We start from the raw sequence: 27533 nt of genomic DNA on the forward strand, positions 1-27533 counted from the left end.
TATTGGTCAACAAAAGATCTCTAGTCATACTTTATTTTTTATTTTATTTTTATTTTATTTTGAATTTGTATACCGCCCTTCTCCCTGAGGACTCAGGGCGGTGAACAGCCAGATAAAAACATCAAATACAAATATTAAAACACATTTAAAAATATATATAGATTTGGCCCCATTAATTAAAAACGATAAGCAAAACAGAACAATTAATAAAACCCTTAAAAAGAAATTAAGCCAGCCCGGCTTGTTGAAAAAAGAAAGTTTTAAGGGCACGGCGGAAGGCACTGAGGTCATGGATTCTCCTTATCTCAGGGGGCAACTGATTCCAGAGGGTAGGTGCCCCCACAGAGAAGGCCCTCCCCCTGGGGGTCACCAGCCTGCATTGTTTGGCTGATGGCACCCCGAGGAGGCCCTCTCTGTGGGAGCGCACGGGTCGGTGGGAGGTCGTCGGTGGCAGTAGGCGGTCTCGAAGATAGCTAGGCCCTATGCCATGGAGCGCTTTAAAGGTGATAACCAACACCTTGAAGCGCACCCGGAAGACCACCGGGAGCCAGTGCAGTTCACGCAGGAGCGGTGTTACATGGGAGCGCCACGCAGCTCCCGTCACTACCCGCGCTGCTGCGTTCTGGACCAGTTGGAGCCTCCGGGTGCTCCTCAGGGGGAGCCCCATGTAGAGAGCATTGCAGTAATCAAGGCGAGAGGTCATGAGGGCATGAGTGACTGTGACTGTGCACAAGGAATCCCGATCAAGAAAGATCCGCCCTGCCTTCCAAGGGATCCTCCCGCGCTCCCAGATGTAGCAGGGAGCGGGTTACCCTGAACAGGGCGGCCGGACGATTCCCTGATGACGCAATAGAGGCGGAAAAGTAATTAAACTTTGCCGTCTTTATCGCCACTAGGTAGGTCTTAATATGCGACCTTACCAGTGTTCGGTCAGATTCAGCACGACTGGCCCTCCAACCGCTCTCTAGGCGTCTTTTCCGGCGTTTCATCTCCCTCAGTTCCTCGGTGAACCAAGGAGCCGCGAGGGATCGACACCGGGTCAGAGGCTGCAAAGGCACGACTCGATCCAAGGCCCCACCAGCCGCCCGGTCCCAGGCAGCTACTAGGTCCTCGGCCGAGTCGTGTGCCAGATCATCAGGAATTGGCCCAAGCTCCGTCTGGAACCTATCAGGATCCATCAGGCGCCTGGGGCGGACCCATCTAATTGGGTCTGCCTCCCTGCAGCGGGGTGTAGCGGTACGAAGGTCCAGACGAAGGAGTGAGTGATCTGACCATGACAAGGGTTCCATATCTATATCCCCTATAACAAGATCACTCAACCACTGGCCAGAGACAAAAATCAAGTCTAGAGTGTGTCCCCCCCCGTGAGTGGGGCCATGAACTAACTGGGTCAGGTCCATGGCCGTCATGGAAGCCATGAACTCCCGAGCCATCCCAGACGTTTCACCAACGGATGGCAAGTTGAAATCACCCATGACCATAAGCCTGGGTGTATCAACTGCCACCGCGGCTATCACGTCGAGTAGCTCAGGCAGGGCTGCTGCCACGCGGCAGGGAGCCAGGTACGCAAGCAGCAAGCCCATCTGAACCCCATGACCCCATCTCACGAAGAGGGACTCACATCCGACAATCTGAGGCACAGTGGTCTCCCTCGAACCAAGACCTTCTTTAATAATAACCGCCACCCCCCCGCCCCTCCCCTGGGCTCTCGGTTGATGGTATGCTCTGAAACCTGGTGGGCACATCTCGACCAGAGGGACACCTCCCTCTGGTCCCAACCAGGTCTCCGTAATACCTGCCAGGTCCGCTCCCCCCTCCTGGATAAGATCATGAATGAGGGGGGCCTTATTTACCACAGACCTAGCGTTGCACAGCATCAATCGCAGGCCCAGGTCCTGAGTATCTAAGCCACCTAGTATCCGAGGGGAGCCTTGGGGGCCGGGGCGCACAATTGCTCTCAGACAGCGAGTGCGCGTCCCCAACACATGATGTGGCCCCCTGCTCCCGCCATATCTGCCCCTCCCAGCCACCGTGCAGATGGTATTTCCCTCCGCCCCCTCCCCATTCCCTCGTGCAATGTCCAATGTACTTGGATTAAAATATGGCAATGATGACCATACTCCCCATCACATGTTATACTTTACCAAGGTCCTCCTTCCAAATTTACCTATTTTTGAGGCCAAACAGATTTGCATGCATCCAAACAAAAAAACTTATTGCAACCCTGTAAGAGAATTATGAGGCCTAAGTGTGGTTCTTAGGCATTATAAAAATAGATTTTGAGTCTGGTACTTAGCTGTATGCCAGCTTTGCTTTCCCCTAAAAAACAAAACAACTACAGAATATTTTTAAATATTACCACTTTAGCAGTAGGGAACTGGAAGGCACAAAAGAAGCAGTGGTGAAATCCAAATTATTTTACTACTGGTTCTGTGGGTGTGGCTTGGTGAGTGTGGCTTGGTGGGCGTGGCAGGGGAAGGATACTGCAAAATCCCCATTCCCTCCCCACTCTTGGGGGAAGGATACTGCAAAATCCCCATTTCCTCCCCACTCCAGGGGAAGGATACTGCAAAATCTCCATTCCCGCCCCACTCCAGGGGAAGGATACTGCAAAATTCCCATTCCCATCCCACTCCTGGGGGAAGGATATTACAAAATCTCCATTCCCACCCCACTCTAGGGCCAGCCAGAACTACTTAAAATTTCCACTACTGGTTCTTCGAACTGCTCAAAATTTCCGCTACTGTTTCTCCAGAACCTGTCAGAACCTGCTGGATTTCACCCCTGAAAAGAAAGAATCAGTAAGTTTGTCTGATTCTGCAGACATATTGCCAAGCCCTGTACTATTTTACAGTATCTTCATTGGTATGAAATTAATGGGCCTTCATTTATTTAAAGGTAACCCAGCCAAAGCATCTCTTAGGAATGGTTATACTTGTTTACTTTCACACTTTTCTTTCAGCAAATATGCCATGAAAATCCCATACAAGTTTTTACTGTTTGTTAGTTGTCATTTTCTTCTCTTCCACTCTTTAATCTCCTGTCCTTCGATAGATTCAATGATGACTGATTGTTCATTGTTGAAAAACTGGAGAAAGCATCAAGCTGGATGGCAGGACTCCTTGCACATTAATATTTCACTTGACCTCCATGTAGCAATAACCCCTTGACCTTCACTGTAGCTCACAGACAAGGAAGTCATAGAGACCCATCTCAGCACCGTCATGGTTCAATAGTTAAATCACCCCATCCATCCATCTCTTCCTCTTCAAAACCAACATGTCTTATGATAATGGCTTTTCTTTCTTCTTTTTCAATTTATCAGCTTAAAGACATTCATTTAGGGAAAACAAAGAAGAGGATGAAACAGGACTGGAGTGATTTCCCAGCAGCTGCTTTTAAAAGCTATCTTTCCATCACAAACCAATATTCTCAACAATTTAAATATGCAGGTAATCCCTGCTAAGGGGATGTATCCCTTAATATATCTTCTTATACCTAATTCAGTTTAATTATTCTCTTCTGCCTTTTGTGGGGGGGGGGTTGTCCACAATGTTAGTAATGCATAAATAATTTTAGATTAGCTACTGGATCATGTGGAATGCATGTTCATTTCAAGCAGATAATTAAAAAACAAATCAAACATTAAACTCAGCTTGCTAAGAAGGTCCTTCTTCAGAACCATGGATCAATAAGCATGCATTATATATGAAGCCATAGGATTCCTAAGATTTGCTAATTTACATTTTAACCTAAGGGTAGAGGCTTCAGTAGAATGGCCAAAGGCATCATATCCCTCTCTTTTCCTCCTACAGTACTGGCATTGAATTTCATTTTGCCATTGGATTAAAACAGAATCCTTTTCAGAGTCTGTAGTTAAGTCTAGTTGGGCACACCACTTTTTACCCAATGAAAGGTATCAGCCAATAATGCTCTAGAGCAGGACTGTCCAACCTCAGCAACTTTAAGACTTGTGAACTTCAGCTTCCAGAATTCCTCAGCCACCATGCTGGATGAAGAATTCTGGGAATTGAACTCAACAAGTCTTAAAGTTGCTTTTTTGTGCAAAAACTAATCTTGTTGCCATCAACATATATAAATAACATAAGAGTTCCATTTTTTCCCAAGTCTGTTTCCATTAAACCGAGAAGAAAATTTTCTCGTTCTATCTTTATATTCACTTTGAGAATCTTCGGTATTAAGATGTGAATCCTACTCTAATATTTCTTTGCTTTATCAAATGTCCACCATAAATGATAAAAAGTCCCTTCTTTACATTTGCATTTCCAACATTCATTTGAAATACCTTTATACATGCTTGACAACTTATCTGGCATTAAATACCAATGATACATCATCTTTAAAAAGTTTTTAAAATTATAATTTAGTGTAGATTTTAGACCTTTTGCCCACATATTCTCCCATTTTTTGCCTACTGAATCATATAATGCTTTACATATTCATTCTCCAAATTCAAATTCAATAACAATTTATAAACCTGAGCAATAAGAAGTTCATCACTACCATGCAGTAGGATTTTCAATCCAGTTTTCACAATGTCAAATCCATAACTCTTTTTGTCTAATTCAAATCTTTCTTTCAATTGTTACATAGATTAGATGAATGGCTGCAAAAGTTGATGGAGTTAGCAGAGATGGCTAAATTGACTGCTTTGATCAAAGGAAATCAAATACAATTACTTTTGTTTCTACTTGGAAATCGCTTCTGGATTTCATGCTTGAGATGGAAAAAATGAAACTTTGATTTTGGGTTTTACTAATTAATACATTTGTTGTTATAAAAATGACTAGTTTGAATCCACATCATAAATACTATTTTTGGGGTGCATTGTAAGCTGACAGCTACTAGTATGATCAATCGATCGATTGATCAGAATAGAGCTGGAAGGAACCTTGAAGATCTTCCAGTCCAATCCCCTGCTCAAGGAGAAGACACTATATGATTTCAGACAGGTGGCTGTCAGTCTTTTCTCAAAAACCTCCCAGTGATGAAGCACCTACAACTTCTGAAGGCAAGCCATTCCACTTGTTAATTATTCTCACTGTTAGGAAGTTTCTCCTTAATTCCAGGTTGCTTCTCTTCTTGATTAGTTTCCAGCCATCGTTGCTTGTCTTGCCTTCTGGTGTTTTGGTATGTATAGGGTGCCTTTCTCCCTCTCCTGTTTGGCCCTGGTCATGCAGATCACTAGGGCCATGTTCAGCTGAATATGATTCAGGTTGCTAGATGTTTATTTATTTATTTATTTGAAAAGATAGACTTACAGTAAGCTATAAACAGTGATGAAATTAAAAATACATGATGGAGACAAACTAGCTTCCTGCGAATATGCTGTTTGCAAAAATCTATTTGTAAGTACAATGGTTTTCCTACATGATGTTTATTAAGTGAGAAAAAAAAATAAGAGAGCTGTTTAGGAGATATGGCAAGCAAACCATAGGGACTGATTATGATCCTGCATATTTCGAAGCTTAGCTTTCTTAAGCATTTACAGACGCTGCATGCAGGTCTTTATTTAGGTTAGAGCAAATTATTGGCAATGGTCACTAACAAGTTTGACCTAAGATAGTAATCAATTTGATCTAACAGGGTCTGAAATGGAAGCTCTTCCATTATTCAGGAGCTGTAGAGATAAGAAATAGGGCTCTAAAACATGTCAGCCCACTGCTCCATGAAGAGCAGTGTACTATGTATATGTTAAATTGCCATTTCTATCAGATTCTTTATTTTCAAATGAATAATCATGGTGCTTTGCTTGGATGCTAAAATTTTCATATGTTTGAAATATTCATGGAACATAGGAATGGCACCTACATCCAGAAGCCAACTTTCAAAACACCCTAGAAGAATAGTAAAAAGCACTGAAAGGCATTAATTCTTGCACAATGGTGTTTTTTTTTTCATATTTTATTTTATAGCCCCATTTTACTTATAGAAAGGCTCACAGTTATCAATTACCACTGGTTTTAGATATATGAAGAAGCACATGCTAAATTAGCCCCAGAGAAATCTTAACCTTTTCCTTGCAACTGCCTATTCTTTGAACATAGGCAGCTACCACATAGCAAAGTAAACACTTACCTTCCTGTTTTCTCTGTGTCTCCCCAGATTTACAGCAGCTTTTCAGGGTTTCCCGTCATAGGCAACTCTAGGAACAAAGCCTATAACCATTTGCATACTTGACTGCTGAGCTAAGGAGTGTTCTTATACAATGTGCATATTGGTCATTGGGCTAAAGTTAAGAACCTTGAATGAAACTGCTATTCATTGGACAGGAACTGAAGTTTTGATTAATTCAACAGGAATCAAAGTACTCTAAAAACCCCATTAGATCTTACCAGGCTATGTTGAAACCTCAGGAGCACTCCAAAACTTTTTGAGGGAATACAGACATTTAACTGGACTAGGGCAGTGACCAGGTCCAACAATAAACTACTTTTATTGAAGATGGCTGTAATAACAGAATCCCATGAGCCTGATTGTCCTCCTCCTCCTCCTTTTAGAGAAACAAATTTACCTTTATTATTTAATGTAGAGGAAGGACTCACAAAACCTAGGGGCAGAGTTAAAAGAGAGATCAGTTTAGAATCCCTTTGTGGCCACAAGCAAGTTAATTCCAATTCCCCTTGAATTCTATTGACTCTTATCTAACTTCTAGCAGGTGCTAACCATTAGATGAGAATATTCCTGTGCATAGCATTAATGAGAAGCAATAAATTTATTTTATGAGCCATGGTGACACAATGGTTAGAATACAGTACTGCAGGTTACTTCTGCTGCCTGCTGCCTGCCTGCAATTTGGCGGTTCAAATCTCATCAGGCTCAAGGTTGACTCAGCCTTCCCTCCTTCCGAGGTGGGTAAAATGAGGACCCAAATTTGTTGGGGGCAATATGATGACTCTGTAAACTGCTGTAAAGGAGTTACAGGGCTGTAAAGCACTATAAAGTGGTATATAAGTCTAAGTCCTATTGCTATTTATTATATTTGTTTGCCATTTATCTCACCTCTGGGTTACTTACCTGGATCTTAAAAGTGATAAAACCATAAAAATATTCTCTCTAGCTAGATATATTACCTACCTACAGTATCTATCTATCTATCTATCTATCTATCTATCTATCTATCTATCTATCTATCTATCTATCTATCTATCTATCTATCTAGTGTGTGTGTGTATGTAAGTATTTAATTGGATTATCATGTGTGGACCTAAACTTTCATGCCTGACAATAATGCAGATTAAAGTTATCAGAGTGCTCCAAAAATATAAATAAAAGAGGTGAAACTCTTGGCAAATGTCCCTGTACAACTGGCAATACAGAAGAACATGGGTTGTGGTTTCTATGGCTCCTATATCAGAGGGACAGTGGGTTTCATATGGGGTTTTCCTGTATTTCCCTTCCAGGACAGTTGTGGGAAGAACATTAAATCTAAATTTGGGGACTATGACGTGATATAAATATGGTAGTATAATTGCTTTTTTACTGAAATTCAAATAACCTCTGATTTCTGCATGTATATACAGTATAGCACAAATCAGGACTGTAAGAGTGATAGTGAAAATGCACCAAAAAGCACTACGGGACATTCCTCTCCTCTTTTTCCTTCTCTTGTCCCTGCATTCACAGAATCCTCCACAAATTTACTGAGTGAAAACTCCTACGTATGCATGGTTTTCCTTTTACAAACCTTGCAGACAATGGAGCAAGGTAAGCTCTGCACATGGCATACTAAATACATTACAGTTTCCATTTCCTCAATTTGAACTTGTTTGCAAAATCAAATATCAGCACCTATATCTGTATTTTATAATCTGTAAATATCTATGTATGCATTTCTTTAAACAAAAAGGAATCATCATGGGTGATTTATTTCCTTGCCTTTCCCCTTCAAAAATCATATATTACTTAGCACATACCTTATTAAATAGACAAACTTCTCCAGTTAAGCTTATTTAGATTAAACTTTTCAGGCAGCTCCTAAATTGTTGCCAGAATTGATTGGATTGAGAAAGGAGTGTTTCCAACTTAGGGTGTGATGGTTTCGATCTCAAAAGAATAATACACTTTCCTGAGCACAGCTGAATGCACTAATCATACAAAGGAGAAATTGAAAGGGAACATCTGCTGTGCCTTCTTAACACAGAGTGACAAAATAAGCAAAGAATGAAGATTGGAAACTATTATTTCTATTTTCCTGAGCATATAAAACTGAAGAAAATCCAGTTTCAAGGCTGCAGTGTGTCGTATGCTTAGCCTCACCATCATTTGCTTTTTCTCTCATGTCACAAACAAGATTATTTTTCACAAGAGGACCATTAAATGAAGCTGTTTGGCAACAATCATCAAGAGTTAAGGGTGGAATTAAGGAGAACTTTTATTTGTAGTGTATATTTATATCAGCATATAAAACGTTATTTGTTGATACCTTATTGAGAGTTGAGAACATTGTTCAAAAGAATGGGGGATGCATGACCTGGGATTGGAAAATGATTTGAAGCAGGAGATGTTCATTTAAAGTAAAGATGCTACTATCCAGCATAGACCCCATTTTTTTCTCATGTGCATGCAGAACTAACCCTGGCCATCAAAAATGAACCAACTGTAGAAGCAGACTGGCAGAGCCAGGGGGAGGAATAAAAAAAGGGATTAGCTTAGAATTGTTACATAGTCACAAATAAACTGTTCACTCCATCTTGATTGGTGTTGACCCTTATAAAACTATAACCAGGTGCTACAATTTTGAGAAAATTTCTGTGCGTAGCAATAAATTAGTTAAATTGTACCTTGACACATGGACCTTGTCTTTTGCATCTGATAGCAACATCATTTAAAGACATGAAGCTGTTTGCTTAAACCCTCTATTCTTAAATCTGAATTTAGCAAAGAAGTTATATTCAAAATTATTGTTGACCTAAAGTAATACCAAGCAAATAATGACAACTATCTCATGAAGCCCTGTCACTGTCACTCCTAGTAGGTGGACTAGATCAGATAATCAACTACATAGTTTTATGGAGATTGGATATAAAAAAACAATCTTGCAAATTTGTGCTGTGCCCTCTCCACCTTCTGATATTGATTGATTATATGCCATTAAGTTGCTTTCAATTGCTAGCGACTACATAGAAAGCATCTGGCTGAGTCACTTCTCAATGTTATGTTGTAGTTCTGGACTTTAAAAATGGCATTAATCCCATTTAAGAGTCAGTTCTTGTATATTTCTATCAGGATAATGTTCCATACTGTCTACAGACCCTGAGTTGATGTACCACTTAGGAAAAAAAAGAAAAAATAGTGTGTGTGTGTTGGAGGAGGGTAATTTGTTTCTGCTTTGCCATAGGGCTTTGATAATGATCTTCAGATCTTCCAATGGTGCATCCATCAGTGCAGTAACTGAGCCATTCATCTTGGTTCTGGTCTTCTCTTTCATCACACCTTTCTCAACATTCTAGAGGAAGCTGTTTGCATAATGTATTCAAAGAATGCTATTTTGACCCTGGTCATTGTGCCTCAATTGAGAACTTTGGTTGATTTTTTTTTATGATGATGGCGATCCATTTCCTTGTCTGCTCATGGTATTCTCAACTTCCACTTTTGCTTCCACAGAATGTCACAAGGAGAGCATGCCTGTATGATTTTAAATCTAGAGGTTATATATACAACCCATCATTAGAATCTTTTCCAAAGGTCTTTATGGCTATTGTACCATGTGCTAATCTGTAGCATGCTTCTGCACTCATGATTCCTTTACTGCCAATAGTTGATTCTAAAATGTAGAAGCTATCCACCACTTAAATATCTTCACTGACTTTTCTAAGCCTGGTCACATATGTGCTGTCCTTAGTGGTTTACTTTAATCTTAATTCCATTTTTTTCACCATGATTTTCATTGTAGAGCTTTCAGATCATACATACTTCAGCTATCAGTATTCAGTGTTATGTAACTCAGTACAAAAACATGCTTGAGAAGTCAATGAAGGGACAATATAAATGAAGAAAGCATGTATTTTGATTTTGGATCTATAGATACTCTAAGTCTTAGTTTCAATTATCAAAACTCTTGGCCAGGACAGAACTGTAGTCTAATAACTTGGAAATATGCATGGCTCAGTTTTTGTCAAGTATTTGCAAGCCATTGGCACATGTGTCATATAGACCCCAGTGGAGGCAGAGAGTGTCTCCACCCCTATGTGGAAAGGAGGGGCTTACCCTGAGTATAAAACCCCCTCCAACCTTTTCCACCTTGCTCTCTCCATCTCTCTCTTTTCGCGTTTGTTCCTCATGAGACTTGATCTCTGTTGTACATAGTTAATATGCTTTATTATATGAATAAATACATTTAAGACATTTATTCATGCATCTGCCTCTGAATTCTTCTATGCTCCTGGGTGTTTCTACGATCCCAATTCCACAGTTTTATAGTCAGAAAAGAGAGAAACTAGATCAAGAAGAATGCCCATTTGAATAAATAGCAGGCAGGGAATCATAATTACTATACAAAACAGTATATAAATATATTAGAAAATATTTTTGCTTGCTTGCTTTTGTTAATACAATGTAAAACAAATCCATCTAATTATAATACAATTTTAAAAATCCAATTTTACCATAATAATTTCTGACTTGATTTTGATTCTGTCCCTGGTTGCATATTTATAGAGTTACATATTAAATTACCCTGCATTAGGTAAATCTGAAAGCTGCTTTCTGGAATAGATCAAGCCTTGTCATTTCTTGAATCTGAAAGATTCCTGTGCTTTTACATAGTAGGTGTGGTTACTTTGCTCTCAGTTCTGAAGATTTACAACCTCTGGACCTTTACTACTATTGTAGACAAAATCTTAACCTTAATGTAAAGACAGATGTGAAAAATCTAAATATTGCATAATAAAGAGAGCTTCAGTTCCGAGCTCATTACCACCTAAAGCAGAGGTCTTCAAACTTGGCAGCTTTAAGACTTGTGGATTTCAACTCCTAGAATTGCTGGCTGGAGAATTCTGGGAGTTGAAGTCCACACGTCTTAAAGCTGCCAGGTTTGAAGACCTCTGACCTAAAGGATAAATTTATTTGTGAGGCAATCCTCTCTCCATGAATGAAAAAGAATGATCCCATTACAGTTAGGGCTGGGAAATAAATACCCTGCTTTATTTTTAATAAATAGATTTTAATATCTCTGCTAAATTTCTCTGCTAAATTTTATGTAGCCCCAACCAAGGAGAGGGCATTCTGGGTGCTGTAGCACAACACCATCAAAAGACCAGGAGGCTGCCCATTGCAGAAAGGTCATATTTCAAAGAAAAGCTTCAATCCCCAAGAAACACATTTTCCCCATTTCTCCCACTTTCAAGCCTTTTCCTATGAATGCAACCCTAGAATAAGTGCAAGATTTCTTTTCTTTTTTTTTTTTTACTAAATCCTTGGACAGAAACTTCAGCCAGAAGTGTCACCTCTCAGTCATCTAACTCTGACTCAACCCTTCCAAGACTGAGTGGCTGTAGCTGCCGGTGTCCCGGTATAGCCAGCTGGTGCCATCACTGGTTATTGGGGGTGAATCACTGGCCCCCACGGAAAGGGCCCGCAACTTGGGCGTCCTCCTGGACACACAGCTATCTTTAGAAGAGCATACGACGGCCATGGCCAGTGGGGCTTTCTATCAGGTTTGCCTGATACGCCAGTTGTGCCCCTTTCTAGATCGGGACTCCTTACGCACTGTCACTCAAGCACTTGTCACTTCTCGTCTGGACTATTGTAATTCTCTCTACATGGGGCTCCCTTTGGGGTACACCTGGAGGCTCCAACTGGTGCAAAATGCGGCCGCGTGGGGGATTATGGGAGCGATGGGGCGCTCCCATGTGACACCTCTCCTGTGCGAGCTGCATTGGTTTCCGGTGGACTTCCAGGTGCGCTTCAAGGTGTTGGTGCCCACCTTTAAAGCGTTCCATGGCTTAGGGCCAGGGTACTTACAGGACCGCCTTCTGCCACCAATTGCCTCCTACCGGCCGGTTCGCTCCCACAGAGAGGACCTCTTCAGGGTGCCGTCAGCCAGACAATGTCGGCTGGCGACCCCCAGGGGGGAGAGCCTTCTCTGTGGTGGCACCTACCTTCTGGAACGATCTAACCCCAGAGATACGAGTGATCCCAGACCTCCGGACTTTTCATCGGACCATAAAAGCTTACTTTTTTCAGTTAGCCGGGCTGGCTTGATTCCATGTTGGTTTTAAAGTTTGATACTGATTTTTAATTGAAATGTTTTAAATTATGGGCCAAATTTCATTTAATTATTTTTAAAATTATTTTAACTTTGTGTATAAATGTTTTTATTTTGGCTGTTCACCGCCCTGAATCCGAAAGGAGAAGGGCGGTATACAAATCTAATAAAAGATAAAGATAAAGATAGGTCCAAGAAAAATGTTCAGTTTAACTCATCCCTCTTCTTTCAGAAAGCTTCCAAGTAAATTGGTGTCCTTTCTTCCCAAGAGAGGTCCTTACCATATAACTTTCAGATTGGGGAGGGCTGCTTGAAACTCCCAAAATTTACCTAGATTTAGCTGCCCTGAGTCTTCGGAGAGGGGTGGCATACAAATTGAATTAATAAATAAATGAATTAATAAATACCTCCATCTTCTCTTTCCTTTGGGAAGAAGAGGACTTTTTCACAGCAGAGTTTTATTCTCCCAAAGCTCATGTGACACTAAAGAAGAGAAAACAAGGATGATACTCTTTGATTGTACATCCAGCTCTGCTTTGCATTTCTTTAGGCAGAGAAGAGCAAATTATGACAGTGATCCAGCTTTGTAGATACAAGGGTTTTTTTTTTTAAAAAAAAAACTTGCAATTTCTCTTGACCTACAATTTGAGAAACCCAGTTTGAGATCATATGAAATTCTGTTGAATTTGTAAAAGGATTCAAACTCAAAACAACTGACTGACTAGTAGCCAGCCCATGTTGCTGCCCAGCTGTAACAGCCTCGTCCACATGATGGACAGATGGATGGATGGACCTGATTATCTAACCCTGGTATCCTTTCATTAGAGCAGGGCTGTCAAACTCCCGGCCCGTGGGCCAGATGTGTCACACACTGGCCATGCCCATGCCCAGTTTAGCGAAAGGGGGAAAAAGTCCCAATACATCACGTGATGCCGCCGTGACGACGTGAGTTTGACACCCCTGCTCTGCTTTAGAGGTATAACCTTATCCAGTAGGAGTGTGGAAGATATTGCAAACCCTGGTGGTTGCTTTTTGAAAGCAGCTGCATCTTGCTGAAGCCCAGTCATTGTTTTGCCCCTAGCAATTGCTTATTGCCTCCAAACAAGGCCACAATATATTCATTGCAGTTTCTTACTTAGTCTTGGGTGAAGGTCCATAAATCTATTGATGATGGGCTACTTGTTCTACAGATTAGATAAACTTCTCCATAAATTATAAAGAGAACCAAGACAGGAAGAAAATTATTCCTTCACAGTGGGTGTATAGGTGCTAAAGAGTGCTTGCTACTACATTCCACATCCTTAGGGAGTGGCTTTAATAGTTTCAAAGCAGTTGTATTAAGTGCAGTCTTAAGATCTACTGGTTTGGAGTGGGGAGAGGAATTGCTTCCAAGATTCTATTATTAGTGCAGTCTAAGTGGCTTTAATTGAGTATCTCTGTTTCATCAGATATGTGTTCTGAGAAATTTGATATCCATAGGTAAATATGCTATGTCTCCCACAAAAGATAGCATCTCCAGCAGTAACTTAATAGAAGAATTAAACCATCAAAGCCATTTCCTGAAATGATCTGTGCTGACTGATCAAACAGAAGCCTTGCTTAAGAACACCTGTTTACATTTAGGATTTGGAGCAATATTGGCAACATTTTTAGTTTTGCTCTTTTTTAATTGATCAGTCACCTCCCAGCAAAGTGGGATATCAAAATGATTCCCATTTTTCAAAGAAGCAGTGGGAGGGCTGCAAAATATTTTGATTTGTCAGAGATCAAAAACTGAGCCCAAGGATCCTGAAATGAAAGCTTTTTTAAGCACATTGTTTTATGGGGGGAAAAAACCCAACACATAGCATCAAAAATGATGCCTTGTTATGAAGTTATAGTTAGTTGGTATCTTTGTTGTTGAATTAAGCACAGGTGAATTCAAATTCATAGAGGCAGTGGACAAAACCTTTATTCACAGCAGAAAAATAGATCAAGAATCCTAATGCAAAAAGACCCTACAAAGTACTACTACTACTTCTCCTCCTTCTCCTCCTCCTCTTCCTCCTCTTCCTCCTCCTTTCTAAAATATATGGAATTTGTTTGATGGAGCTATCTTAGCAGAACCACACTATTTATTAATGGCCATATCCAATGTTAGTTCATTTGTCTCCAATATAAAATCTTTGGAATGATTCTACACACGAGCAGCAAGAAAACAATCGAAGTACAACTTTACTTCAAACTTTTTGTGCTGTAGATAACTCTTTTCCCACTCTTGTTGAAAATCCAGTTTGTTATCATATTTTCAACTGACTTACCGTATAACTGGATATCCCATTTTGAGGAGTGTGCCCTAATGAAAAGCATCTGGAATGGTGAGTGGGGGGAGGGAAGACAGTGTGAATGGCCTTGCCATTTGTATATAATATGAATACTCTGGATTTGGTTGACTTTTTAATTACAGCATATCTATATATGGTAAATCTAAATATAGATTGCTTTGTTGTATTGGTAACATAGATCAGCAATTTTAGAAAGTTCATAATTTGGGCTATTTAACTTCCCACTTTAGAATTTTCAGAACTGCTTGTATAGATTCAGAGAATGGGGAGAAATTGCACAACACCTCACTTATTTCCTTTCTTCCCCAGCAGCTCAAGGCAATTTTGATATGGGATCTCCCTTTATGTTATCATACCAGTCATCCTATGGCAGAGGTCTTCAAACTTGGCTGCTTTAAGACTTGTGGACTTCAACTCCCAGAATTCTCCAGCCAGAATAGCTTAGTATATCAGCATAGCATAGCTGGCTGGACAATTCTGGGAAATGAAGTCCACAAGTCTTAAAGCTGCCAAGTTTGAAGACCTCTGTCTTATGGGGCTTATGAAGGGCTCTCTCAGCCCTTCAAGCTAGGCTCAGTTCAGAAATAACTCTACAACTTTGACAGGATCTTTGTTTTACTGAAATGAGCTAGAACAGTGTTTCTCAATTTTGACAATGTTAAGGTGGGTGGACTTCAAATGTGAGAATTCTCCAACCAACCTGGTTGTTGGTTGGGGAATTCTGGAAGTCCACCCATCTTAAAGTTACCAATATTAAGAAACAATGGGCCAGAATCTTGAAAACGTTAGCAATGCTTAGCGCATTGTAAGCCTCCCTGAGTCTCCGGAGAAGGGCGGCATATAAATCAAAATTAAAAAAAAAAATTGTATGTGTTTCTCCTTCCCCTTCTTCTATACCCCAATGAATTAGGGTAAAGCCTGTCTGAACCACTTTTTCTGTTTCCCTGAGCTTAATATATGCTTTTGTAGCTGTTTCTTTGTATTTCCTCCAAGGGGATCTTTGTGGCTCTCTCTAGTAAATTGGGCCAAAAGATAGTGTCTATGCCCAAAATTTATTCCCCCAGTATTAATTATTGAGGGTGAAAATGAAACTGGCTCTCCTCAATCCTCAATTGTTATTATTATTATTATTATTATTATTTATTAGATTTCTATACCGCCCTACTCCCGAAGGACTCAGGGCGGTGCACAGCCAAACAATAAAAACACATACAATACAAAATTTAAAAAATAGAATAAAATCAAATTAAATAATTTTGGCCCCGACAAATTTAAAACCCCAAACTTTTAAAACCAATTTAAAATTGAATATATAAATACTAAAAGATATTTAAAATTTTAAAAATCTTTTATAAAAGAGGGGGAAAATTAGGCCAGGCCGGCCTGGTGAAATAGTAAGGTCTTTAAGGCGCGGCGGAAGGTGCGCAGATCCGGGATCCTCCGTATCTCTGGGGGGAGCTCATTCCAGATAGTAGGTGCCCCCACAGAGAAGGCTCTCCCCCTGGGGGCCGCCAGTCGGCATTGTTTGGCTGACGGCACCCGGAGGAGCCCCTCTCTATGGGAGCGTACCGGCCGGTGGGAGGCTATTGGTGGTAGTAGGCGGTCCCGCAAGTACCCGGGTCCTAAGCCATGGAGCGCTTTAAAGGTGGTAACCAAGACCTTGAAGCGCACCCGGAAGACCACCGGGAGCCAGTGCAGCTCGCGCAGGAGAGATGTTACATGGGAACGCCATGTCGCTCCCATTACCACCCGCGCGGCCGCACTCTGCGCCAGTTGGAGCCTCCGGGTGCTCCTCAAGGGGAGCCCCATGTAGAGAGCGTTGCAATAGTCCAGGCGGGAGGTGACAAGGGCATGAGTGACCGTGCGTAAAGAGTCCCGATCCAGAAAGGGACGCAACTGGCGAATCAGGCGAACCTGATGAAAAATCCTCCCGGTCACGGCCGTCAAGTGCTCTTCTAAAGACAGCCGTGAATCCAGGAGGACGCCCAAGTTGCGAGCCCTCTCCGTGGGGGCCAATGATTCGCCCCCAATAGTCAGTGATGGCGTCAACTGACTATATCGGGACGTCGGAAACCACAGCCACTCAGTCTTGGATGGGTTGAGCCTGAGCCTGTTCCTGTTGAGAGTATTAACCTTAATTGTTGAGAGTATGTTTAGCCTTCCATATTTTTTTAAAAAAGTAAAATAAGATCATAGTTATCTTAGCTGGACTAAAACTATTATGTGTAGTGGGGTAGTTTGAGCCTTCCTTTCAGACTTCTTGGTTTAGAAAATTCACTTCTCTATATATTCATGACATTTATTTTGAAAGATACCACTGGAATTAAGGTGAAATAAGGAGAGAAGCAAGAAGTACAGAGCCATCTTATTTACCAAGGCATAACAAGATCTCAAATCTGATAGCTCCACCTGACAAAGTTAGCTTGCTCCACATCTCTTTTCTGGCAGCCAAGTTTTCTTATAATTAAGGTTGATGCTACATGTGAAGCATTCGTTGCACAAATAGTTATTTCTTCTTCTTATAAAGAAAACACCTGGAATAAGGGGTGTGGTTTGATATTGATTTGTCTCAGTGGTGGGATTCAAATAATTTAACAACTGGTTCTCTGCCATAATGACCAACTGGGTGGGTGTGGCTGGGTGGGCACTCTGGGGCATGATAGCACTCAGCCTCCTGCAGCATTCTGCCAGCCAAAATGGGGCCCAGGGGTTAATTACGAGGTTTGGGCTTTGCTTTGTGACATCCAGATCCAGCGAGCAAGGGGTGTAAACTGCACAGAAAATACACTTTTGTTTGGTTATGAAAAAATATCCGCAAAGTCAGATGTATAGTAAATGTAGACTGACTTTTAGCTACACATCTTCCCAGTAAACAGCAAATTTTGAAGCTCCAGGTAAAGAGGATTCATTTTGGGATGAATAACCACAGCATGTAGCATGTTGGAGGTTACTAAAGCTGGGAATGCTGGGAAACTCTGTATTTTAAAGAACATTTGAGGGAGGGGTGTAGAATAGCCCTTCTCTGCCTGAGGCTGTAGAGACCTGGCACCAATCAAAACACTTTTTGTGAAGCAACTGGTCAACACTGACAGGGTAAGCCACTAGTATATGAAAATAAGAGCAAACTTCACTCCCTTCTAGTACTGATGATATTACCGAGTTTGGTAATGAAACATCTGCAAGAAAACCATCAAACTCAGAGAGCACCAAGGATCCCACATTTCAATCCTGAGCTACAAATATTCTCTTCTATCGATAAACACTTTTTGGTTAGAGGGACTCAGAGCCTGCCTTATATGAGATAGCTCCCAGTGGATTTCATTCTAAATTTTGATATGATTTCTGTAAATAAGAAATGTAGAATTATAATGGCCGAGTATTTGATCCTTCATACACAAAAAAAAATATAAAGCTAAGGCATAAACAAATTCAGCCAAACCAGTGCGAACCAGCTGAATCCCACCCACTATAATATGGTGTTTTTTTGCAATATAATGGTCAAAAACTAGAGAAAGCAAGAAAATGCTGAAAGGGTCTTTCCTTAAATGCTTGCTTTAAAACAATATCCTTGCTTAGTGGTACAGAATTGGTTATCCCAACCCCATGCCTATGATGTGGATTTCATTATTAGGATCTTGATGCCATTCTTCAAACTCTTCCTCTAAGAAAATTCTCACCATAACCTGCAATAAAATGCATGTTTTCATTCTGAGATTTGGTAGCAGGGGACAATATAGCCCTGTGTACAGATTGTACACAGCATCCTGACTGTCTGTTCCCATCAGGATTTGTAATAAAATGTTTCTTTCATGACCACCTACTAAAATTTACCAAATCTGATGTTAATTAGCGTAGTAGGAAGTATCTCTTTTCCATGGAGAATGGTACTTTTTCAAAAAATGTACAGAAGGAAAGAAAAAAAATTGTTTCCTTGCTCACCTCTTGTTATCTAGACCAAATGGAGCTAAAATGTGACTGTGGGAATGGAAAGCATAAGCAAACATATATTTCCTTAAGTAGGAAATGCCATTTCTAATCAATCTTATTTAAGGATTTGATGGACACATACATCTTTTTGTAACTCTGTGATAATGCTACAAATAAAGCCAAAGAGAACTGTAAGCATTTACCAGAGAGCTAAGGTCAACCTGCTTGAGGTCTTTCCATGTGTTGTTCTACCCTGCAGAAAAATGCTGATATTTAAACAAATGTTCCTAAAGCAGGATATTGAGGTCATGAGACTAAGAAGAGATTGATAAGATTTCCTACAACAAAGAAAAGAAATTCTCACCTTTGATGGTGCTTAACAGTTCTGAGATTCCCACCCTCCTGAACCTCTTGGGGAAAACGTCAGCAGAAACAAACCAAGGCTTATGTTGAAAACATGCATGTGGATTAAGTGACTGCGGACATAATTTATATGTATGTGTATGAGACTCACCGATGAGTAGAAAAAGGAACAAAAGACCACTTTGGTGTTTTTTGTTTTGTTTTTTGCATACTTCACAATTCATCAAAATATATGTGTATGATTTTAATCAAAACCTATCTTTTATTTATTTGAAGAATGTTGAAACAATGTAGATGAAAGAGTGAATATGTTCAGTTCATAGGTTATATTGTGGGATAGCAACAAAGGACTATAATATTTTCCCATTCCAAGGATACACTTCTTTGTTATGGAGCCACCTGGGAATGTAGCAATTCTCCTCTCTTGTGGTCTCAGATAATTCCATTAACTCTAATTACTAACACTTCTGTTATACTAGCCAGTTTTTATAGCTTCCAAAGATTGAGCCTCATACAGAAACAGGAACTACACATGGCATAGATAGCACCTTATCATTATTATGACTAAACTATGCATTAACCTTTTTTTTAAATAGGTAGCAGTGATTTGATCATTTTGTTTTTAATTGAGATGCTAAAATGTTGCTTTAATTTTAATCTGAAGAGCAAAACATCAAAAGTACATTTGGAAGATTCAGTGAGGTAAAGTAGAGAGTTAAAGTAATCTGACATGTGAAGTTAAATAAACAAGGCAAAATTGAAGTTTTGCTACTATGGTCTACTTATCTCTTGGAAGGCAGTTTCATCAAAAGTTCTTCTGCATATAAATTTGAATAGAATAGAATAGAATAGAATAGAATAGAATAGAATAGAATAGAATAGAATAGAATAGAATAGAATAGAATAGAATAGAATAGACAGAGTTGGAAGGGACCTTGGAGGTCTTCTATTCCAGGGGTCCCCAACCTTTCGAACCTCAGGGACCACTAAATTCATAATTTAAAATCCCGTGGACCACTAATATGATCTGCCTAATGACTGGCTGGGTGGGCGTGGCTAGGTAGTCATGTGCCTGGGTGGGCATGGCCAACTCGGTATCATTTGCATCAAGGGACGCCTCACCAGCCTCTACTCACCCCTCTTCTCTCAGTCACTCCTCACCTGCCCGCCCGGGCTCCTTAGGGCCCCAACAGGAAGTAGTTGTTGGAGCTAAGCAGCCACCATAAGAAAGAGTTGGCAAAACAGCTCAGTTCAAATTGGATCTGACCAAGAAGGAGGCTCAGCAGAAGCACCTCACTGAGGACTAGGAGCATAGGCTTTCCAAGCAGAGGGAAGACCTGTGGGAGTGCAAGGCCAGGTACCAGTGCCTGGAGGCTCAGAGGGCTGAGATGGTCAGCCAGTTCCATGATTCAGTCCCACTGGAACAAGGCCCTCCGGCTCTTCGCCACCAGCGGCACTTCTGCTCAGCCTTCGCCCAAAGCCCCACAGCAGAAGATTGAAGCAGACCCCAAGTCAGAATTTCTGCTCCCCCTCCAACCCGCACAAAAAGACCCCGAAGGGGGAGACTCTCTGCAGCAACACAAACATTCATTGCACGTATCCAGCCCAGGAGCTGTAGGACCCCTGATTTAGTGCAAGATAAAAAATGCAAATAATTTTTCTATGGACCAACAGTGGTCCACGGACCACCTGTTGGTGACAGCTATTCTAGTCCAACCCCCTGCTTAGGCAGGAAACCCTACACCACTTCAGACAAATGGTTATCCAACATCTTCTTAAAAACTTCCAGTGTTGGAGTTCTGGAGGCAAGTTGTTCCACTGATTAATTGTTCTAACTGTCAGGAAATTTCTCCTTAGTTCTAGGTTGCTTCTCTCCTTGATTAGTTTCCACCCATTGCTTCTTGTCCTGCCTTCAGGTGCTTTGGAGAATAGCTTGACTCCCTCTTCTTTGTAGCAACCCATGAGATATTGGAACACTGCTATCATGTCTCCCCTAGTCCTTCTTTTTATAAGACTAGACATACCCAGTTCTTCATATGTTTCAGCCTCAAGTCCCCTAATTATCTTTGCTGCTCTTCTCTGCACTCTTTAAAAGAACATTTATTGCATGTTCACTCTTTAAAATATTGTCACTGTTTCACAATTCCCAACAAAATTCAGATTAGGATTGTATGTAAAGAAAGAGGATTAAGCCTTTTCTAAGGTAATTAGAACAGCCGGGGGGGGGGGGACAACTGTGCCACACGATTTAGATTCGCTAGAAAGCTGGATTTCCTGCTTTCTAGCGAATATAAATCGCTCAGCACAGCTGATCGTCAGAAATACCAGTTCACCCAAAATGGTAGCATTTTTTTTAGCATTTCACCCCTGAAAAAAAGGAATTGTGCTCACACAAAGTCTGCCAATTCATTTGAGAAGCATGCACAATTGTGCTACCTAGAGCTGTTTTTTTTTAACGGTTAGCAAAAGAAAAACTCTGATTTATTTTGCATTGATTGAACTGAGAAAGACCAAGCAGTCCTTGAAATCAAGAATGTATTCAGTTATAATTAATAGTGGACAACAGCTATCCATTCCGGCTGTAAAACTTCAAACAGGGTCTGTTTTAAGTGAAATAGTTCTACAGGAACTGCATAAGGGCTCTTTGCTCTTTGGATGTTTTGGTTTAAGTTTTGCAATTACGGGTTTTTTACTGTAGCCCTTTGCTCAACAGACATTTCAAGTATGATCTTTGATTTGGGTAATATAAGAATTGGGATTTCCATATTAGAGAATCCAAATAAAAGTCATGTGTGTATGCATATGCAAATTTCCCCGTCAGTATGTTTGCATTTAATTATAATAGGAAACATTTGTTAGCAGTCCTTTCTGTTCTTCCTGGTAGTGGATTTCAGTACTACACAAACCGATAGTTACCATCTCTTTATATTTTGCTGTGGCAAAAGAACCGTCCTTTGCTAGCAGTAGTTAATGTAGTGGAATATTGACTTGTCTGAACCTCAGCCAGAATGAACAAATAAATGGTGTGATAGTTGAAAAACAAGTCATAATATATTTTACAGAGCGTCAAGAAAATTAACAGGATGTCCCTGACTGGCTCTGTTTGTAAAGTTTAAGACAATCCTGCTGACAAGCTTAAACTATCACCTATCAAAAAAAGTAGCCATTGTTCTTTCTCTCTCCCTTTCTCTCACTGACGTGAAAACATAATTATAACAGTATAAGGATAATAGTAGCTAGATTCCTTTTTTCTCTCAAATGGACTCAGCAAGATAGTTTAAACTAAGCTTTAAAAAAATTAAAATGTGCTTCATCTTGTAGGAAGTTAAAACCCACTCCACTCCTAGAAAATGAAATATTTTAGGAAATATTAAAAGGGCTGAATATTTCCCCCTAAAAAGGGAGGCAGAAACTCATCCCCCCCCTTTGTCAATGGGCCATTAAGACCCATTTATATATATTCTATATATTCTATATAACAAAGATCTACCTCCTTCAGGCAGAGCCATTTAATTGCCCTTCATTGCACCACCCACCAAGTTTCAACCAAACTTAGCACACAGACAACCTAAAAGGCTAGCTATGACCTCTGACAGCAACCAATCAGGATACTCTTCCTGTGCCCCAGGTAGTTCAAAGCCAGAGAGGCTTTGCTGACTCTCAGTATCTCTGCCCCCTTTTTTCTTCACCCAACATCTTGAAGCATGTGATCCTGCTCAGGAACTCAAGGCATGTGCTCCTGCCCACCATTAAAAAAAAAACCATCTTTCCAAACAGTCTCCATGTTTCCAGTGTTTTTTTTTTCCCACTTGGAACTGAACCGAGATGGACATTTCTTCCAACAATCTCCTTCAAAAATGCCTGTTATTTATTCACCACATTTATCTTCCATGAAGTTTATCCCCACTTTAGGCCAAAAAGTACTTTTCCAGATCCAATATACTACTTGATTCAGCCCAAGTTAAAAAAAACAACAGCTGGACCCACAACATCAAACAGGTTTAGCCCAGATCCAGACAGCAATGGATCTTAAATGAAGCGACAGAGGTCCAGTAAAAGGGGGAAAAAAGTTAAACAATCCACAAACTGAAAGTATGTGCTATTATGCACTAGCTATATTGCAAATTAACAAGACAGTTTTCTATATAATAATAATATGTTATTACTGAAGATAGAAATAGAACACAAATTTATTATGCAGCATGGAAATTACATTGCTGGAAGTCAACATTTCTGAAACACAGAGAAAAAACACACGGTAGCTGCTTCTGCTAATAAAAAGGTCATTGAAAATGTATCTTTTCACCTGGGAGTCACACAGCTTGGAGTGACACAAAATGTTTATTTGTTCACCCATTCAGTGCTGTCTGACTACTGGAGGCTCCTTGGACATGTCTCTTGGTTTCTACTCTGATGCCTTAACCACTATAGCTAGTCCTCAATTTACAAGCACAATTGTAACCAGAATTTTTATTGCTAAGGAAGCTGCTTCTTACCGGTAAGTAAATCATGCCCAATCTTATGCCCTTTTTATCCATGTTTATTAAGGTAATCACAGTCCTGTCCTGCTCACACATGCAAACACCACAAAGATTTGAAGTCTTTATTAAGATTTCACCAGCCCCGAATAGTATTCCCCAGGAAGTCTGTACAGAGTGTCAGTCATCCAGGTCAAAGTTATCCCAAGGTGTCTTTTTCACGAGGCAACTGGATTTTCTTGTTTTTTCTTTGAAGACATTTCACTTCTCATCCAAGAAGCTTCTTCAGCTTTGACAAGATAGTGGGGAATGGAAGGAATTATATTCCGTGCAGACAGCTGGTCATTTGCATCCTTTTAGAGGGTCTTTGAAACACGTGGAGGTTTATCTGTATCCTCAGGGTCACCTGAGTAGTGCTCCTGGTTCCTGTAGTCTGCAATTTTTCCTTTGGAAATCCATCCCTACTCCCACACCATTCAAAAGGATTCCCCAGGAATCCCTACACAGGAACCAGAGCTAAACCCAATGAGTCCAATTTACCAAGTCAAGAAAAACAACATAGAGCAAGTCCAGCAAAGACAGGTCCACAGTGTAAAACATAAATCCCACAATTGAAATCCCAAATCCAATTCCAAGGTCCAGAAATAAAGTCCAAAGTCCAGAAACAGAGTCAAGGGTGAAGTTCCAAGGTAAGGTACACAGTGGCTGAAAAAACTCATGATCTGAAATGGAAGAGTCGTTCTCAGCATTGCTCTGCTCCACCTGCAGGAATAAATAACTGCCTAGTGGTACAACTTATTAGGAAGGGCAAATTAAATTTAGATGAACAGACTCCTTAAAAGCCCTAGAATTGCTGAGAAGGGCCTTTTCAGTGGTGGCTCCCTCCTCTGGAATATCATTTCCACAAAGAGAAGATCCCTAATTTTGTGATTTTTCTGGAAAATCCTGGACTACAGCAGGCGGGGGGGGGGGGATATGGGTTTTATTATGTGACTTTTCAATGTTGTAATCCATCCAGGGTCACTGTGTGAGTTGGACAGCCATATAAATTTGTTAAATAAAATAATTAAATAAAGTGCTGCATTTATTCACTCTTATCAAAACAGTGACATTGAGCATCATTTTCCTTTACTAAGCAAACAGATCTAAGATAATCAACCAAATTTTGCCTCCTAAAGTTGGTGCTTTCCAAAAAAAATATATGCATGTCTCTTTGGTATAAATAGGGTTGAATGAAAATTATAAATAGCCTGTCAGACTGATGGGCTGTGGATCCAGTATTTGCAGTGGATTGAAGCAGCAGGGCAAAATATCCCTCCTAAATGTCAGAATAAGGCAAACATCACACATATTTGCCATTTGTAAAAACATACATATTGATTCAACTATCTAGTTTTCTTAAAGAATTGTAATTGGGATTGTCTGTTTATTCGAAATAGCTGTGACATCAATAAATTCACACTGAAAACATTCTCAGCCTAAAAAAAAAAGTTTATATTGTTTCCTCGCTCTTTCTTTTTTGTGCCTACTGACAAGTTTGTAATTTTGAGATAAAATTTTAGATGAGATTGTACCACTCCAAAATTTGGTTGTCTTTGAACAGAGTCCTTAGTTGATTATATAGAAATTATTGTAATTCCTAATCTCATTTTATGAGATTTTATTTTATAATTTATATTGCATTGAGTATTACTGCTGATGTTTATATATTACTTACATATTAAGTAGTTTTTAAGAAAATGCACGTTATCAGGTATGTAGTAGCCCTATTATTAAATGGGAAAGCCAAGTCTCATATTGAAAAGTATCTTGTGGGGAGGTTAACCGGTTCAAATCAGTGGTGGTATTCAGCCGGTTTGGATTGAACCGGTAGCGGCGATTGCGGGTGGGCCAGCCCGCCCACCCCGGCGCTATGCTGTCCTATTTAGCCATATTTTTGAGGCCAGACACATGTGCGGAACGCACACACGCGAGCAAAGTGCATGTGTGGAAGGCCGGGTGCATGTGCTGAAGGTGTGCGCATGAAGCGAGCATGCACACACAGGGCAAACTTGTGGTAACAATAAGTGATTGTGCAGCTGCCTGCAATTACTGCAGGTTCAAATCTTACCAGGCTCAAGGTTGACTCAGCCTTCCATCCTTTCTAAGGTAGGTTAAATGAGGACCCAGTTTGTGGGGGCAATAAGCTGACTTTGTATAAAATATACAAAAGTATGAAGGCTATTGCTTAATGCATTGTAAGCCGCCCTGAGTCTCCGGAGAAGGGCGGCATATAAATAAATAATAATAAAAAAAAAGTGATACCCACCTCTGGTTCAAATGCTGAAAGTAGCATTGCACTAATGTAATGCAACCCATCCTCTTTTATTAATTTATTAGACTTTATAAGTAACCCAAGACAGAGTACATTCATAATACTCTTTTCTCTCCCATTTTTCACATAATAACAACACACCCATAAGATGGGTTGGCTGAAAGAGAATGACTGGTCCAAAGTCCCCCCCAGTCAACTTCCAGGCCTAAGGCGGTACAAGAACTTATCATGACATAGCATGATATTGTATAAGGAAGGAGCAAAGCTTCAGTTGGGATGGCATAGTATAATGCTGCTTTCATCATTTTGATGACAGGGCTAGATCCTGTGAACACCTCTGCATGCCCATTTCATGAAAGGACTAACTATTATGCAGGACAGCAATGGCTTCTATGAAAGTAAGCTCTCTCTGGAATCTCCTATATATATATATATGAATTCATGATCCTGAATCAGAAGAGGGTAGAAATAGGATAAGATTCTGTATAATTTTGTTCTCTATAATGTACTTAGGTTTAAATTTTAGAAAGAAAGCAAGAAAGAAATAAAGGAAGGAAGGAAGGAAGGAAGGAGGGAGAGAGAGAGAGAGAGAGAGAGAGAGAGAGAGAGAGAGAGAGAGAGAGAGAGAGAGAGAAAGAAAGAAAGAAAGAAAGAAAGAAAGAAAGAAAGAAAGAAAGAAAGAAAGAAAGAAAGCCATATTATTAGTTTGCAAGTTACCAGAAGAAGCAGGGTGGCTGATGACCAACATCTTGCTTACATTCCAAAATGGAACCACCATCAATCCTTGATTTGCTGATGACATTGATAGTTTGGCCTTAAAATGTAAAGGTCTCTGAAATGTCAAAGCCATGTAGAATTTAATATCCTGCTTTCTAAAAACGATAGAATTAAAACAGCCACCTCAAGGATAGGAGCAGGCAAGCAGTTTGCAATCAGATGTCACATAAAAAAACAAACAACAACCCCAACCTTGTCCACGGTCTTTGAGAATGAAGAGGACATGGCAATGAAATGGAGAAATTATAGAAGAATCCAGAACTGGATTGCTTGATTTAGCATTAAGGAATTTAAGAGCTTTCTATTTTTTATAACATAGGTGCCCTAAGGCCTACAGACCGATTGTAGAATACTTGTGTGCCTGTGCGTGTGCATACACACACACAAATATTTTCTATTTGATTGACAGCATAGCCTCGGGATGTTTGAGAAGGGACACAAAAAGAAAGAGAGCTACATTTAGACTACGGGTAATATGTTGGTCATCCCTGCCCTAATGTAAGAAAAAAATTATGGGATTGTATTGATGTTTAGCAACCAATGGTGGGTCAGGCAAAAGAGATAGGGCCAAAGGAGGAAAATGGTCCATTATTAATTACTCACTTAAGTCATGAAATACAGAGTCTGAATGCAATAATCTTCACTGATGGAAATGCAAAGCTTTGCTTAACTTCATCGTTGGTCTTGATTGGTTAATATAAGCCAGTGAAAGAAGAAAGGAAACAATTAGCAATTCACTAATGTGCCTTTCTTTTTCAACTTTGCCACACATGTTTGGAAGTTGAACTTCTAAACCGACACAGCAGAAATTGGTGGTAAAATATATTACAGGCAGTTTCTAGTGGCAAAAAGAAGGTTCTCTGGCAGAATATGGCCCCGCAGAATGTGAATTGTCCAATCATGCACTAGATGAACCTCTCTGTGTAATATTCTTGAATATTCAAAATTTTCTGTGTGCTTCAATCATATACTGCATAACAGAATGTCTGTAGTACACTGAAGGTACAAACTAGGTGATGGATAAATAGACAGACCGTATGTAGCTACATAGCAATGGTATGTCTGGAAACAGTGAATAATATACATCCTGCATATTGGTGGAGAAATAGGATAGCAGTAAT

The 27533-nt window shown here is 40.2% G+C and overlaps 1 long non-coding RNA gene across 2 annotated transcripts in view; it reads left to right on the top strand.

Moving 5' to 3' along the window:
* The first annotated feature begins 3339 nt into the window (after positions 1 to 3339).
* The window catches only part of LOC148116821 (uncharacterized), a 30012-nt gene continuing 5818 nt past the window's right edge, over positions 3340 to 27533 (top strand). Inside the window, exon 1 of one of the 2 annotated variants that reach the window (XR_015733851.1) lies at positions 3340 to 3452. This is a non-coding gene — a long non-coding RNA (uncharacterized LOC148116821). Of the gene's footprint in view, positions 3453 to 23211; positions 23342 to 27533 lie in introns of those variants that run through there. The other variant, XR_015733850.1, reaches the window with a different exon arrangement.

Source organism: Pantherophis guttatus, chromosome 1 (assembly GCF_059756535.1).
Source record: "Pantherophis guttatus breed Tessera chromosome 1, ASM5975653v1, whole genome shotgun sequence".
Taxonomy (NCBI): Eukaryota; Metazoa; Chordata; class Lepidosauria; order Squamata; family Colubridae; genus Pantherophis; species Pantherophis guttatus.